Source organism: Drosophila navojoa, chromosome X, assembly GCF_054131105.1.
Source record: "Drosophila navojoa isolate 15081-1374.11 chromosome X, UAZ_NAV_1.0, whole genome shotgun sequence".
NCBI lineage: Eukaryota > Metazoa > Arthropoda > Insecta > Diptera > Drosophilidae > Drosophila > Drosophila navojoa.
The window spans coordinates 26,357,269-26,369,756 of NC_142895.1; the positions used below are offsets into that span (position 1 = coordinate 26,357,269).

Genomic DNA, 12,488 nt, shown 5'->3' on the forward strand with positions numbered 1-12,488 from the left:
GGTCTAGGCGGTGCGTGGTGGTGCGCTGCTAATGAATGCCTCATGAAAGTAGGCCCAAAGCCACTCGAAATTTTTGCGCTACGGCAACTCCATTAACAATTTGAATTTGAATTTTCTGCTGCTATTTTCCTCATTTTTGTTTTTCTTTCGTTTTTTTCTCAGTTGATTTAAATTCGAAATTGATTTTCCTCTTTATGTACGTTCACTCTTCACTCTTTTTCCGTTATTTTCGATGTTTTTTGTTTTGGCCATTTCAAATTGAGATAAACGCATTCCCAGCATTTCCCCAGCGTTTTGTTTGATTTTGCATTGTCTTTAAATGGATTTTGTAATTCATTATCCATTTGACTACTCAGTACTGTTATTTACATGCAGCCTAATGCTGTATAGCTTGTTTACTTCGGCTTCAATTAGATGCGTTCGCATATTTTAGTATAAAATTCCGTATCCCATAGCCAATATTGGAGCAAATTAAGCAATTCGTATTTGCAACGCAATCCAAAGGATTTTTCATTAAATTAACTGTTTATAGACCAACATGAAAATTGTTATTTACGCTCTCTAGCTTTACCATTGTTATTTGAGGCTGAGTGGAAACACAGCGGATGTGGCTTGTAGCAAGAGCTCTTGAAATATTTCGCAGGGTGGCAGTGCTGGTTGGTAAATCTACATCGAACCGTTGGCAATACACACTAGAGCTAACTTGATTTGGGTTTGAACTACATCAATTGCAGTTTTTATCTCGGTTGTTTTGCTCAGCTCTCCCAGAGTTGTTCGGAAGAAATATACTTAAAAAGAATTTTGAAAAAAATTTTCTAGTTTACTGAAAACTGGGGAGAAAACGCTTTAAAATATTCTGTGTTTATTTTCTTTATGTGTGGCAACTCTACCAATGCATAGACTCTCTCATATTCATATTTAAACTTTTTCTTTTATAATATAACTTTTTTCCATATATAAATATAAAGTTTCACAATTTTATTCCTAACTGAAACAACTCCAACTTATTGGATTCGCAGAAATCTGCATTTGTGCTATGGCAACTCTAAAAGTTCTATCCAAATATATGCTTTGGCGAATTTCTGATTATTTGTGTGCTGTAGCAGCTCCCATATTCGAAGGACCCATCTGGCAGCTCTACAGGGTTGCCCATATTAATGACAGAAAATCAAAAATTCAAGTAGATTTCTTGAGATGTATTTTTGATTATGATATCTCCCAAATGATCGGCATCTCTGTCAAAAGAAATAGAGTTGCCAGCTGGGTTCCTCGATATACAAATATACATCATGCATTTGAGTAAGGCTGAAGAAACCATTAGAACATTATTATTATAACACTGTATTGGTAATGACTGTATTCACATACATGCATACATTATATTTATTACACACATATACATATATTATGTTTATTTGGCTAGTTTGGCAACTCTGCAGAAATGTGTCCTCGTGTAAATCACGTCTCACAATCTTGATTTATTGCCTGAGTCGTTTTTAATTACTTGCAATTATTTGTGGACGGGGCATCTATTTAGTCGTGCATGCCCCATTTGTGCGCTCATTGAATTGCGACTGCTCCTGCTCCTGCTCCTCCTCCTGCTCCTGCTCCTGCTGCTGCACATATATTTGTAGCATATTCGAATTTGACTTGACTTTCAAAGTTTTTGCCTATGCAGAGCTGTAGTCCTTGTCTCTCTGTCTCCCTCTCTCTCTCTCTCTCGCTCTTTCTCATTCTATCTGTTCTTCTCTGCTTGGCCATTAACTTTGCATTTGTCTGCTCTGTTCTTCATTTCAACTGCTGACTGGGCGCTACAAATTATTTGCTGGCCAAAACCTTTTTGTGGCACATATTTTTTGGCAGCTCACAGAGTCGAGGAGGTGTGTGTGTGTGCGTGTGCGTGTGTAATGTGTACAGGCAGCAGCTTAAGGCATGGCTAAAAGTTACGCACTGCGGCGAGTTTTTTTTTTTCAGTTTGGTTTGGTTTTCGTTTCTATTTTTTTTTTTTAATATGCCGTGACCCACAGAGCTGTCTCTCTCCCTCTCTCTCTCTCTGTGTATGTGTGTGTAAGCTTCACGTGCGCTGCGTGATTTTAATATGAAACAATCACATCACACACACACACACACATACACCTTGGCCATGCCCAGCTCTGGTTCCTTCTTGTTTTTTGCATTTCTCTTGTTTTATTTGCGTCCTATTTTCATTTTCATTTTCTTTTTTGTTTTTTTTTTTTTTTTCACTTGGCCTTTGCGTAATTCTTTTTACGACTCAACAAGCAGTAGAAACAAAAATACAACAAAACATATACTATAGAGGAAGCCAACAACAAAATGTTGAAATGAAGAAGCAAATACAAGAACTTATTGATCGGGCCGCCTAATTGAAGGTCAAGCATACGCACCGTGGGCCGAGCATAGTTTCGCCCGAGTCCCCTCGCTTGAGTCTCCGCCGCATTGTTATATAAACATAAACAATTATGCAGTCGCTGCCAGCCGAAGCAGCAGCAGAAGCAGAGCTGATGCGTCCTCCTCTAGTAATTTTTTTTGGGTATTTTTTTCGGGGCTGCTGCTGTCATGCCACATGGCACTTGCCGCATGCAACGATGACGTCATTGCAAATTATTTTCAAATTTTGCGCCAAGGGCCAAGCAGCTGCAAAATCTGCTGCGGAAACGGAAGCAGCGACAAGACAGGCCACAGCACGGCATACAAACAGCACAACAGAACTGAACAGAACTGAACACAATACAGCACATCAGCTCACACACACACACACACGCACACACACACAGACTGGGATTGAGAGCCATCTAGCTGCTAGAGAGATAACTCTGACTGCACTTTGCTCTATCCGTGTCAAACATTTTCATCCACTTGTTCGCATTATTCTGGCACAGCGGGAGCAGCATATCTATAGCCCTTTTCGTGACACGCCCTCCGCCCGCTCCCGCTGTGGTGCCACCTTGGCTCAGCAGTTGACTTCAAAAGAAATTCGTCGCCGGGTAAGGGGCTGATTTTAGGGCAAGCCGCCTCCCCTCCCCCTCTCTCACCCTCCCCATTCGAATCGCCCTGCAGAACCCAAAAATGAGAATTTAAAAGGAAAAGCAATAAAAATCGCTAAAGCGAAAACTCGCTCGCTTTCAAATCTGGCCAAATATCGCAACAAGTATATATGTATATACATTGATGTCTGTATGTATGCGCACACAGCGCTGGGCCAGGGGCGTGGCTTAGTGAGCGTTTTGTTGAGACATTTTATTATTGCTTAAATAGAAATTCGATTTGGTTGCGATTTGCTGCGCTGCGATTCAATTTGATGTTTCGATTGCGCGTTGCAGCTGTTCGCCTGGTGCCGCCGACACCCTTCCATCTCCCCTATCCCCCTATCCCGCCACACGCTAACGCCGTCGCCTCCGCAGGCGGTTTTGCGGCATGCAGCGATGGAGCTGGGGCACGCTGTGGAGCAGCTGCTGCATTAGCCGCAGGTCAATCAATTGAAGTCGAGGAATCGCTTTTAATTATGCAGGCATTCAGGCTGAATGGCATAGCAAGGGTGTGGGATGAGGGGTCGTGCGGGGCACAGCCGCAGCGACTTGCTGTGGGCTGCGCGCTATGCGCTATGCGCTATGTGCTGGGGGGCGTGGCAATCGGTAACTGGCAACTGGCAACTGGCAAGCAAATATATGGCCACAGAACCGCAGTTAGTCGAACCACAATCCATTCCAGCCCATTTGGCGCGGCGAACTCCATCGAAATAACATCGCTTTGACTGGCTAATATTTATTTTTGAGCTAGTTCGAAAAGTGATTCGTAATTGGTTCGTTTATAATGCCCATCTGATCACTTACCCATAATGTTTACCCATATATTCTTCGCTCTGCTCACTCCGTTATTTATTGCTCCATGAACTATGCGAACTAGTTCAAAAAGTGATTCGTAACAAGTCCGAATTTCTCTACTTTCTCAATTCAGCTATCAATAGTCACAGTCATTTGTTAAAAAGAGAGCTGATGAACTAGTTTGCATATGAACCGGTGAACTAGTTCATAAGGAACACACAGGTTTGCTTATTATAATAATTAATTTCATATATTCCAATGAAATTGAACAAGTTCTTAAATCTTAATGACTGCACTAAAAGCTTATCGGTTTGAACTAGTTCAAAAGGGGATTCGTAATTGGCTGTGAATGTTGCCCTCCTATTTAAATACTCAAAAATTTAGTTCTAATAGTCTCTAATATCGTTATAAATATCAAATTTAATGCCCGTACTAGTTCCAAAATTGCATCATGTGGTTCATTATGTGTGCGAGCTTCGCTGAATTGGAGCAGTGCCATAGTCAGGCACTAAATCAGATACGATCTCAGTTCCGGAACTGGTTCTGAGTGCAATGCTGACAGACAGCTTGTACTTTAATGGAGGCAAAACAAGATGAAGCAAAGAAGCTGTCGATACTCATTTGAAATTCAAAAATATTTGCACAAATACGAGCAAACCTGTGACGGCGTACACGAGGAAGACGTAAGGGAAGAACATGATGAGAAGGAAGGGAGAGGAGCAGCATAAACAATAGCTAGAATATTGATTTTGGAGCACTCGCAAATTCGGAATCGCATTTCGCAGCTCGCCAAAAGCGAGGGGGCTCATCTAGAATAGGGGACACGTTCCCAAACTGTAAATCCGGAACCCGAAAAGAGCTAAAAGGGGATTTCGCTGGAGGTAGAAAGAAAAAAAGGGACAATGAAAAGCTTTGCGTGTATTTAGGCAGATTGTCTATAATTGTATTTAAGTATGTGCGTGTGTGTGTGTGTGTGAGAGAGAAATTGGATTTTTTGCTGTCGAAGAGAGTGAGTGTGTGAGAGAGAGAGAGAGAGAGAGAGAGAGAGAGAGAGAGAGGGACAGAGCAGTTTAATATAAACAAGCGCCGCGACTAATTAAGCAAAAGTAAATAAACAACCAACAAAAAACAACAAATTAAACCAAAAAAAAAGAGCCCAAGAATATATATAAAAAAGAGAAAGAGAAAGAAGAAGATGAAGCAGCCGAAATAAGACCAAAAAACGAATTAAATTAATTCAAATGGCAACTACAACAGCAACAACAACAACGCCAGCAACAAGAATAATAAAAATCAGCAAGCAGCGAGCAATAAAAATTAACATAAAACATACCAATGCCAAACAGCACTGTGTATGTGTGTGCGTGTGTGTGTATTTGCTGTGTGTGTGTTTGTTTGTTGGCCATAAAAAAATTACGCTATGTCGCCTGCGGCGCTGTTTGTGAGGCAGGTGCAACAACAACAACAGCGCCAGAGAGAGAGAGAGAGGGCGGCAGCAAACAGCACTCGAGGCAAAGTCGCACAAGTATAGATCCACAGATTTATAACAGCTGTCAACAGATACCCTGTAAATTAGTCTCAGCAATGGCCACCCACGAAAATGTGTCAAGCTCTTGCTGTTGTTGGAATAATTCTAGAAAATCTTTACCCTAGCATATCATAGTCTTAAATGCCCGCCTGCATTGAGGATTTACTCAGTTGATACCCTGTAATTGTGTCAATATCCCCAATACATATTCACACACTGAATATGCTGATATTTGCAATACGATTTGGGTCCATTTCACCTTGCCTAATTGCGAATTAAATTATGAATAATTATAAATTAAACAAATTCATTTATTCGCAATAATTTTCCAATTGAATCAACTTCAATCCCATTTGCGGTTGCCAGAGGACCAAGCTCAATTTCAAATAGCAAAAAATAAATAATAGAAATATGAAATGAAATGTTTATTCATTTCAGGTTGGCTTAAATGTATCCTTTGTGAAATATTTGTTCAATTGCCAAAGCATAGAGCGAGCGAACGAACCCAAAGCAATAAATCACTCACACAATTGACTCGGAGTACTCTGAACATACTCCGCAGGAAAGCTAAATGAGGTAGACAACTAAGCTGCACTTACTTACGGACTTAGCGTAAAGCTCAGGAATTTATGAGTTGCTTTGAAGAGCAAGTAAACAAGTTGAGCTCAAAAATGTAGAAGTACTTGGAGTAGAAGCTGAATTCTTCAGCAGACTAAATGAAATCAGAGAAAGAGCGAGAGAGAGAGAGAGAATCGTCATAAGTTGAAAGAGGTAGAAGATAAGGAATGGAATAAAAATAGAAATAGCTGGACAATGAACTGAAGAAAAAGGATTGAAAAGTTAGATGAAAAAAGATCAATTATACAAAAGATTGAAAAAGCACTGTTAAAGAAGTTGAAGAATCAATGTAGACATTAGAAGACAACGACAGTAGAAGCTACGATAGAAGCTTGAAAATAAGCTAAGCCTGTAAAGAACAATCAAGTGAATGTTATATGCCCTACTTTCTATGCAAGCTATCTTAGCACCTCTTACAGAGACTCAAGAAGAAATGGAAAACGACTACAGAAGAAACTGACGAAAAACTTGAGTAGAAATTGAGAATGCAGAAGAAACCAAAGGTCGCTGATGAGCTCTGAAAGAATATTTACAACAGAAGAGAAACATGCAAAAGAAAACTGAAGTAAAAAGCAGGAAAGAAATTGAGAAGCGCAGTAGACGAGAAAAATTAAAAAAGAAATTGAAGCAGAAACTGAATTGAAGAAAAATATGATGAAAGACATTGAAAGAACATTAACAGCTGCAGAAATGAAGTAAGGGGGAAAGGATTCATATTACTCAATAGACCAGAATATTTACTCGAAGGACAAAAATGCATCAATCATATTTGAAGTCTAATATAAACAGTTCAGGACAGTAATTATTGAGCGACTAGTAAGCAATTTTCGATAGCATAAAAAATGTTAGAAAATATTTAAATACTTATTAAAAATCAAATGATTCGAAAAAAAAAATTAATTCTTTAAACTATTTAAAAAAAAAGCAATATTGAATCGACTACAAACTAAGCAAATAAATATAAGCAATTAAAAATTATACATAAATACTAATAATAACAAAAAAATAAAAATAAATAGAAAATAATAAATGAATGAAACATAATAAACAAATTAAAATAATTAATAAATGAAAAATAATAAATATATGATTTATAATCAATTAAATATTTAAAAAATAAAAATAATTATACAAAAATGTAAATAAAAGAGTAGAAAATCAAAAATGAGTGAAAAATAATAAACAAATGATTATAATAAATAAATAAAAATAATTAGTAAATAAAAATAATAAATAAATTACTTATAATCAATTAAACGATAAAAAATTATGAATAAATAAAACTTATAGTAAATAAAAAGTAAATAAATAAGTACAAAATAATAAAAGAATGAAAAATAATAAGCAAATTAAAATTTTAAAAAATTAATAAATGAAAAATAATTAATAAATGAAAATGAAAAATAAGTAAAGTGATATATGTATATAAATAAATACAAACAATAAAATAAAAAATAAATTAAAATAAATTAAACTTATGCAAATGAAATATAATGAATTTAAAATATAATCATAATAATAATGAATATTCAATTTAGTAAATCAATTAAAATTATGAATTACGAAACGATATTTTCAGCTGCAGAAAAAGTTCCGAAATATAGAATTCAGATTTCTCCCAGCTCTAAGTGAAATGAACTTGTTAACAAACTTTGCTCATTGCTGTCGGCGCCAATCATGTAGCACTCTCACTCACTTTCTCGCACTCTCCCTCTCCCTCCCGCTCTCTCTTCTCACGCACACATATTATATGGCATTAATATGTACTTTAAGGATTTTATTAGCCAGATTTCTATAGGTGAATAAACAGTTTTTTAAAAGCCTTTCAGCTAAGCGCAGAGCGCAGGGCGCTGGGCACAGGGCATGGCATGTTTGTGGCTTTTGCGGCTTTTAGGTGTTGCTGCAGCAGCTTCAGCTGCCCCTTACTCGCTCTGTATGCGAGAGAAAGAGTGCGTGTGTGTGTGTGTGTGTGTGGGTGTAGAGCATATTGTTTACACGAGTTGAGTTCTATTAAGCAGGCGCTTAGTTAGGTCAGCTTGGTTTTAGCTGGTTCGGCTCGGCTCGGCCAGTGTAGGTGGTGGTTTGGCAGTGCCCATTGTTTGGGCTCATTGATTTTTGGGGGCTTGCACTTAGCTTAATTAAATGCTGGTCGCTCAGCTGGCCACCTGGTTGCCAAAGTTGCCGAAGAAAGGCTTGTGTCGCAACGAGCAACGTGCAGCGTGCAGCGTGCAGCGTGCAACGTGCAACAAGAACGCAAATCGAACTTTGAATGTCACGTTCAGATATTCTCAGACTCTCTCACACACATGCTCACTCACCCTCTCTCTCTCTCTCTCTCTCTCTCTCTCTGTCTTTGTGAGTTTCACTCACTCTTGCTGTCAGTTTAGCAGACAGTTTACAAATTTTTAAACACACCCACACACAGAGAGACGGAGCCAGACTGGAGTCGACACGAAACTATAAATGTTAATAACAAGCAACATTGTTAGCAGGTTTTTGCCTCGTTTTCTGTTCCAGCAACATGGCTCATCCACAGACCGAGGGTGCCACCAGCTAGACACAAGCGAGTCGTGTTGCCGTTGCTGTTAGACAAAAAGTTTTAATGGCATTAAGCAAGCCAAAAATAACACACAAAATACTAGCAGCGAGGCAGCAACGACAACAACAACAACAACAACTACTACTACTGCTACTACAGCTACAGCAGAAACTATGTAAAGTTAGAAGTATACAAACATACACATACACAGTTACAATTGTGTGCAATTTGCCGTGGGAATGCAAAACAATTTGGAAAGGGGAAGCTCGGAAAAAAACTGCTGCATACTTTTTGGGGCTGGCGATGTAATTGCAGCTTGCCCCCCGTTGTTGCTGTTGTTTATGCCGTTATAAAATATGCACTTAAATTTAAATTGTCGTAAATTAATTGTAAAGCCCGACAACAATAACAATAACAACGACGAGGTGACAAACTCTGAGCGACGGCACAGCAGCTAAATTGGTTTCTTTTCTTCTGCTCTTTATTTGATATATTATAATATACTATGATATTTGATATATTCATTCAGTTTTGAGTTATTTTGAGTTTGGATAGTTAGATCTAATATCTCTAATGCATATATATGTATATGTATGTGTGTAGTGTATGTATGTGGGCAGCTCTTGCCATCTATCGAGAGTCTCTAGCGTAAAGCAGGGGGCCTTACATACATATATGTATATTATTTACGGTATATACAGTATATATGCATATATAACAAGCCCTTTGATTCTATTTGTAGCTATGCACTCAGTGCAGGGTATCTGCTAGACTGCTATCTCGATCAACTAAAGCAACATTCGTGCTTCTCTTATTTGCCTATTTCTATTCGGACGCAGTGAGGCATGGGTACTGCATAGCTGTATGTGTGTGTGTGTGTTGGTGAGAGTGTATGTGTGCCAATTATCTGTGCCCGCCCAGCAGACCACGTGGCAAGCCGCAAAACGAAAAAAAAAATAGACCGACAGCAATAGCAACAACAAAAGTAATAACCGAAAGTTGCGTGCGTGGCTCACCGCAACAACAACAGCAACAACAACAACAACAACAACAACAACAACAGCTGAAGCCAACTTTGTAACCTTTGCACTTTTATGAATTTCAATCTCGCTTTGACCCGCACACACACACACACACACACATGAGCACACACACATACTCAACGACCATTAGTAACAGGCCAAAGGAAACCCACGAAAAAACAACAAATACTAACAAACAAAAAATACTAGAAAATAATACCTATTTGTTAACGTGAAAAACTAACTCTTTTTTTTGTTGGGGTAAAAACCAAAAATTTAAATTTTTTTTGTCATAAGCTTTGACAACTAAATAAAAGCAATTAGTTTTGGGAACTTGAATATTAACTCATTTCTGCGAGTGCTATTAGTTAGTATGTGTGTCTGTGCATTACGCAAAGGGCTTACAACTTTATAAGCCGAGCATTTTTTTGGTGCGCTCTGTGGGCGTGGAGCGCGCTAGATATGGCCAAAACTTGGCCGAAATCTTTTTCACTCGTTCGTGATTGCCCTCGGCGCTTTTTTCAGTATTTAAAGAGTTTCGATTTGTTGTGAAACATTTATTTCATTTTGCTTGTCTCAATCAAACTTCCGCTTTTAAGTTCATTGCGAAGTTTGGCCCCATTTTTCTAGGGCATCTTGGAGTCAGCAATAAGACTTGTTACATTGTTGTTGCAAAAATTGGTTCCGGGCATATGAGTTTGTCCTCTCTCCCATTCTCTCATTCTCTCTGTGTGTGTGTGTGTGTGTGTGTCCTGGCTTTTGCAATTTCCTCATTTTGGGGCACTGCAGAAAACGGAGGCTAACGGAAGTTGGTCAAATGCTTCACAGCACTGAGAGTATAAAAAGCACATAAAAAAAAAAATCCCCAAAAACTTATTTGAAAACCCCAACCGCATGACCAAACTCCGATCCCCAGCGAGCACCCCGGCCCCCTTTCGAGCATGTGCGAACGGGCAGCTTGACAAGCTGTAAGCGAATTCTAGAAACTCTCGAAAACTCAAATAAATAATGTGCATATTAATTATGCGAGGGCGGACTAAGCACCTGCAACGCTTCTATAGTTAATAAGCCATAAACAAGGCTGAGACCTAACAGCATATAAATGAAAATAGCACAAAGTGTTTCAAATAATTAATGTGCGTATATGTACCTAAATTTGTGTAAAGTATAAGCACTTCAATAGCTTGTGAATCGATATAGAGACTCTAGATGGAAGCGAATTGTAGACAGGATAGTGAACAGGTTAATAGATGGTCTTGGTGATCTGTATAATCTATAATTATAACTCTTATAGGGCCAACAAAACATATCGATACTGTTATCGATATACATAAAGCAAAATACAGGCAACGCTAGGTTGAGGAAATGTGTAAAATGACAGATTTTGTTATCAAGTAATTATTCTAGAAAAAGTTTTCAACTCATTTCAGCATAGCCCAATAAATATGTTTTATCGATATGTCCATCGATTATTCTTAAATTTGAAACATTTTAGCAAGTTAATCTGATTATAAAATATATCGAGAGAGAAATATTTGAAGTACAGCTCATCGATGAATCTATTATTATTATTGTTATTATAAATGTTTGTTTTTTATTTAAAGAATTATTTATTGCAGCTTATTGCCTCATACTCTATAGTACATTTATCACTAAGCCTTAGCTTAAATGTGCGCTAGGAACCACTATTTATATATATATATTAGTATATGTTATATGTCCAAAAAGCTCATAAAGGACATATGCAAATTTCAAACTAATTTTTTGTAAAGTTAGTCTGAAGTTTGAACCTATTCGAAAGCCAATTCGGTTAACAAAATTGATGTGCATATGAATCCAAGTGCAAGATGTGTAAATGAATAGTATTTTAGAATAGTGGCATATATAATATTTCCATAATATAATATGCAACTACAGCAGCTGAATTTAGCTACGCTTCGAATGCCCCATTCTGCATATCACTGAACTAACTTCCAAATATCGGTATTGCTATCGATAAGTGTGTTTCAGGCCTGCAACTTGACTCCCGCATTCAATCGATTTCACACGCCTGCTTAGCCTCTGTTCGCTGTTAAGAAACCTACGCTAAGTGCTTTGTCGACCCTCGCTTTAAGGCTCTTTCTAGCTGTTGAGCCATTGCGCTAATGTATACCCCCCTGTCTGTCTCTCTCTCTCTCTCGCGCTCTCTCTGTGCGTTCGACTGGAATGATGTACCCCATTGAAGTTGATTTGGCCATTGATTTGTCAATTATACGAGAGTCGTGGGCTAATTATCCTCATGATTATTTATTCAGTGGGTCGAAACGAATCGAATAGCTCATTGCCTCGCCCGATTGCCTATTCTCCTACGCCTACGCATACATGCATAAGCATATATAATATACATAGAAATATCCTCAGCCTTTGAACTTTTCATATTGCTGACAATAGGCGCTTTAAATATGCATTCGTGTTGATTGCAATGCCATCTCTCTCTTGCTCTCTCTCTCTCTCTATCTATCTCTCTCGGCTTATCTCTTACAACTTTTGATTGCATTCCTGTGAATTTTGTGTGCTTGTTATTTATGTTGAAAATTCCCATTAGTAAATGTGTTTTTTATGCAATAAATATGCAAATACACATATTCAATTTAATTTGTATTTCCATTCATTGCGGCTCTCGCCCCCCCTCTCTCTCTCTCTCGCTTTCTGTCTCCCTTATCTTTTGTCTTGTAATCCCAATTTGTGTTCAACTGTTTTAATTGCCAGCAGCTGCATTCGTTAGTCCCATCTGCTGCAGCTGCTGCAGCTGTCTTGAATCTCCTCGAACTAAATGTTTTGCCGTAATTGCGTATACGCCGTGTACACCACGTGTAGCTTTAGCTAAGTCCCACACACACCACACACCGCACACCGCACGCCGCACGCACCATGCGAGCTTCCTAAATGAAAATCGTTCA

The 12,488-nt window shown here is 38.3% G+C and overlaps 1 protein-coding gene across 10 annotated transcripts in view; it reads left to right on the top strand.

Moving 5' to 3' along the window:
• Sh (Potassium voltage-gated channel protein Shaker) overlaps positions 1 to 12,488 on the top strand; it is a 165,296-nt gene that overhangs the window by 81,355 nt on the left and 71,453 nt on the right. The window lies entirely within an intron of this gene.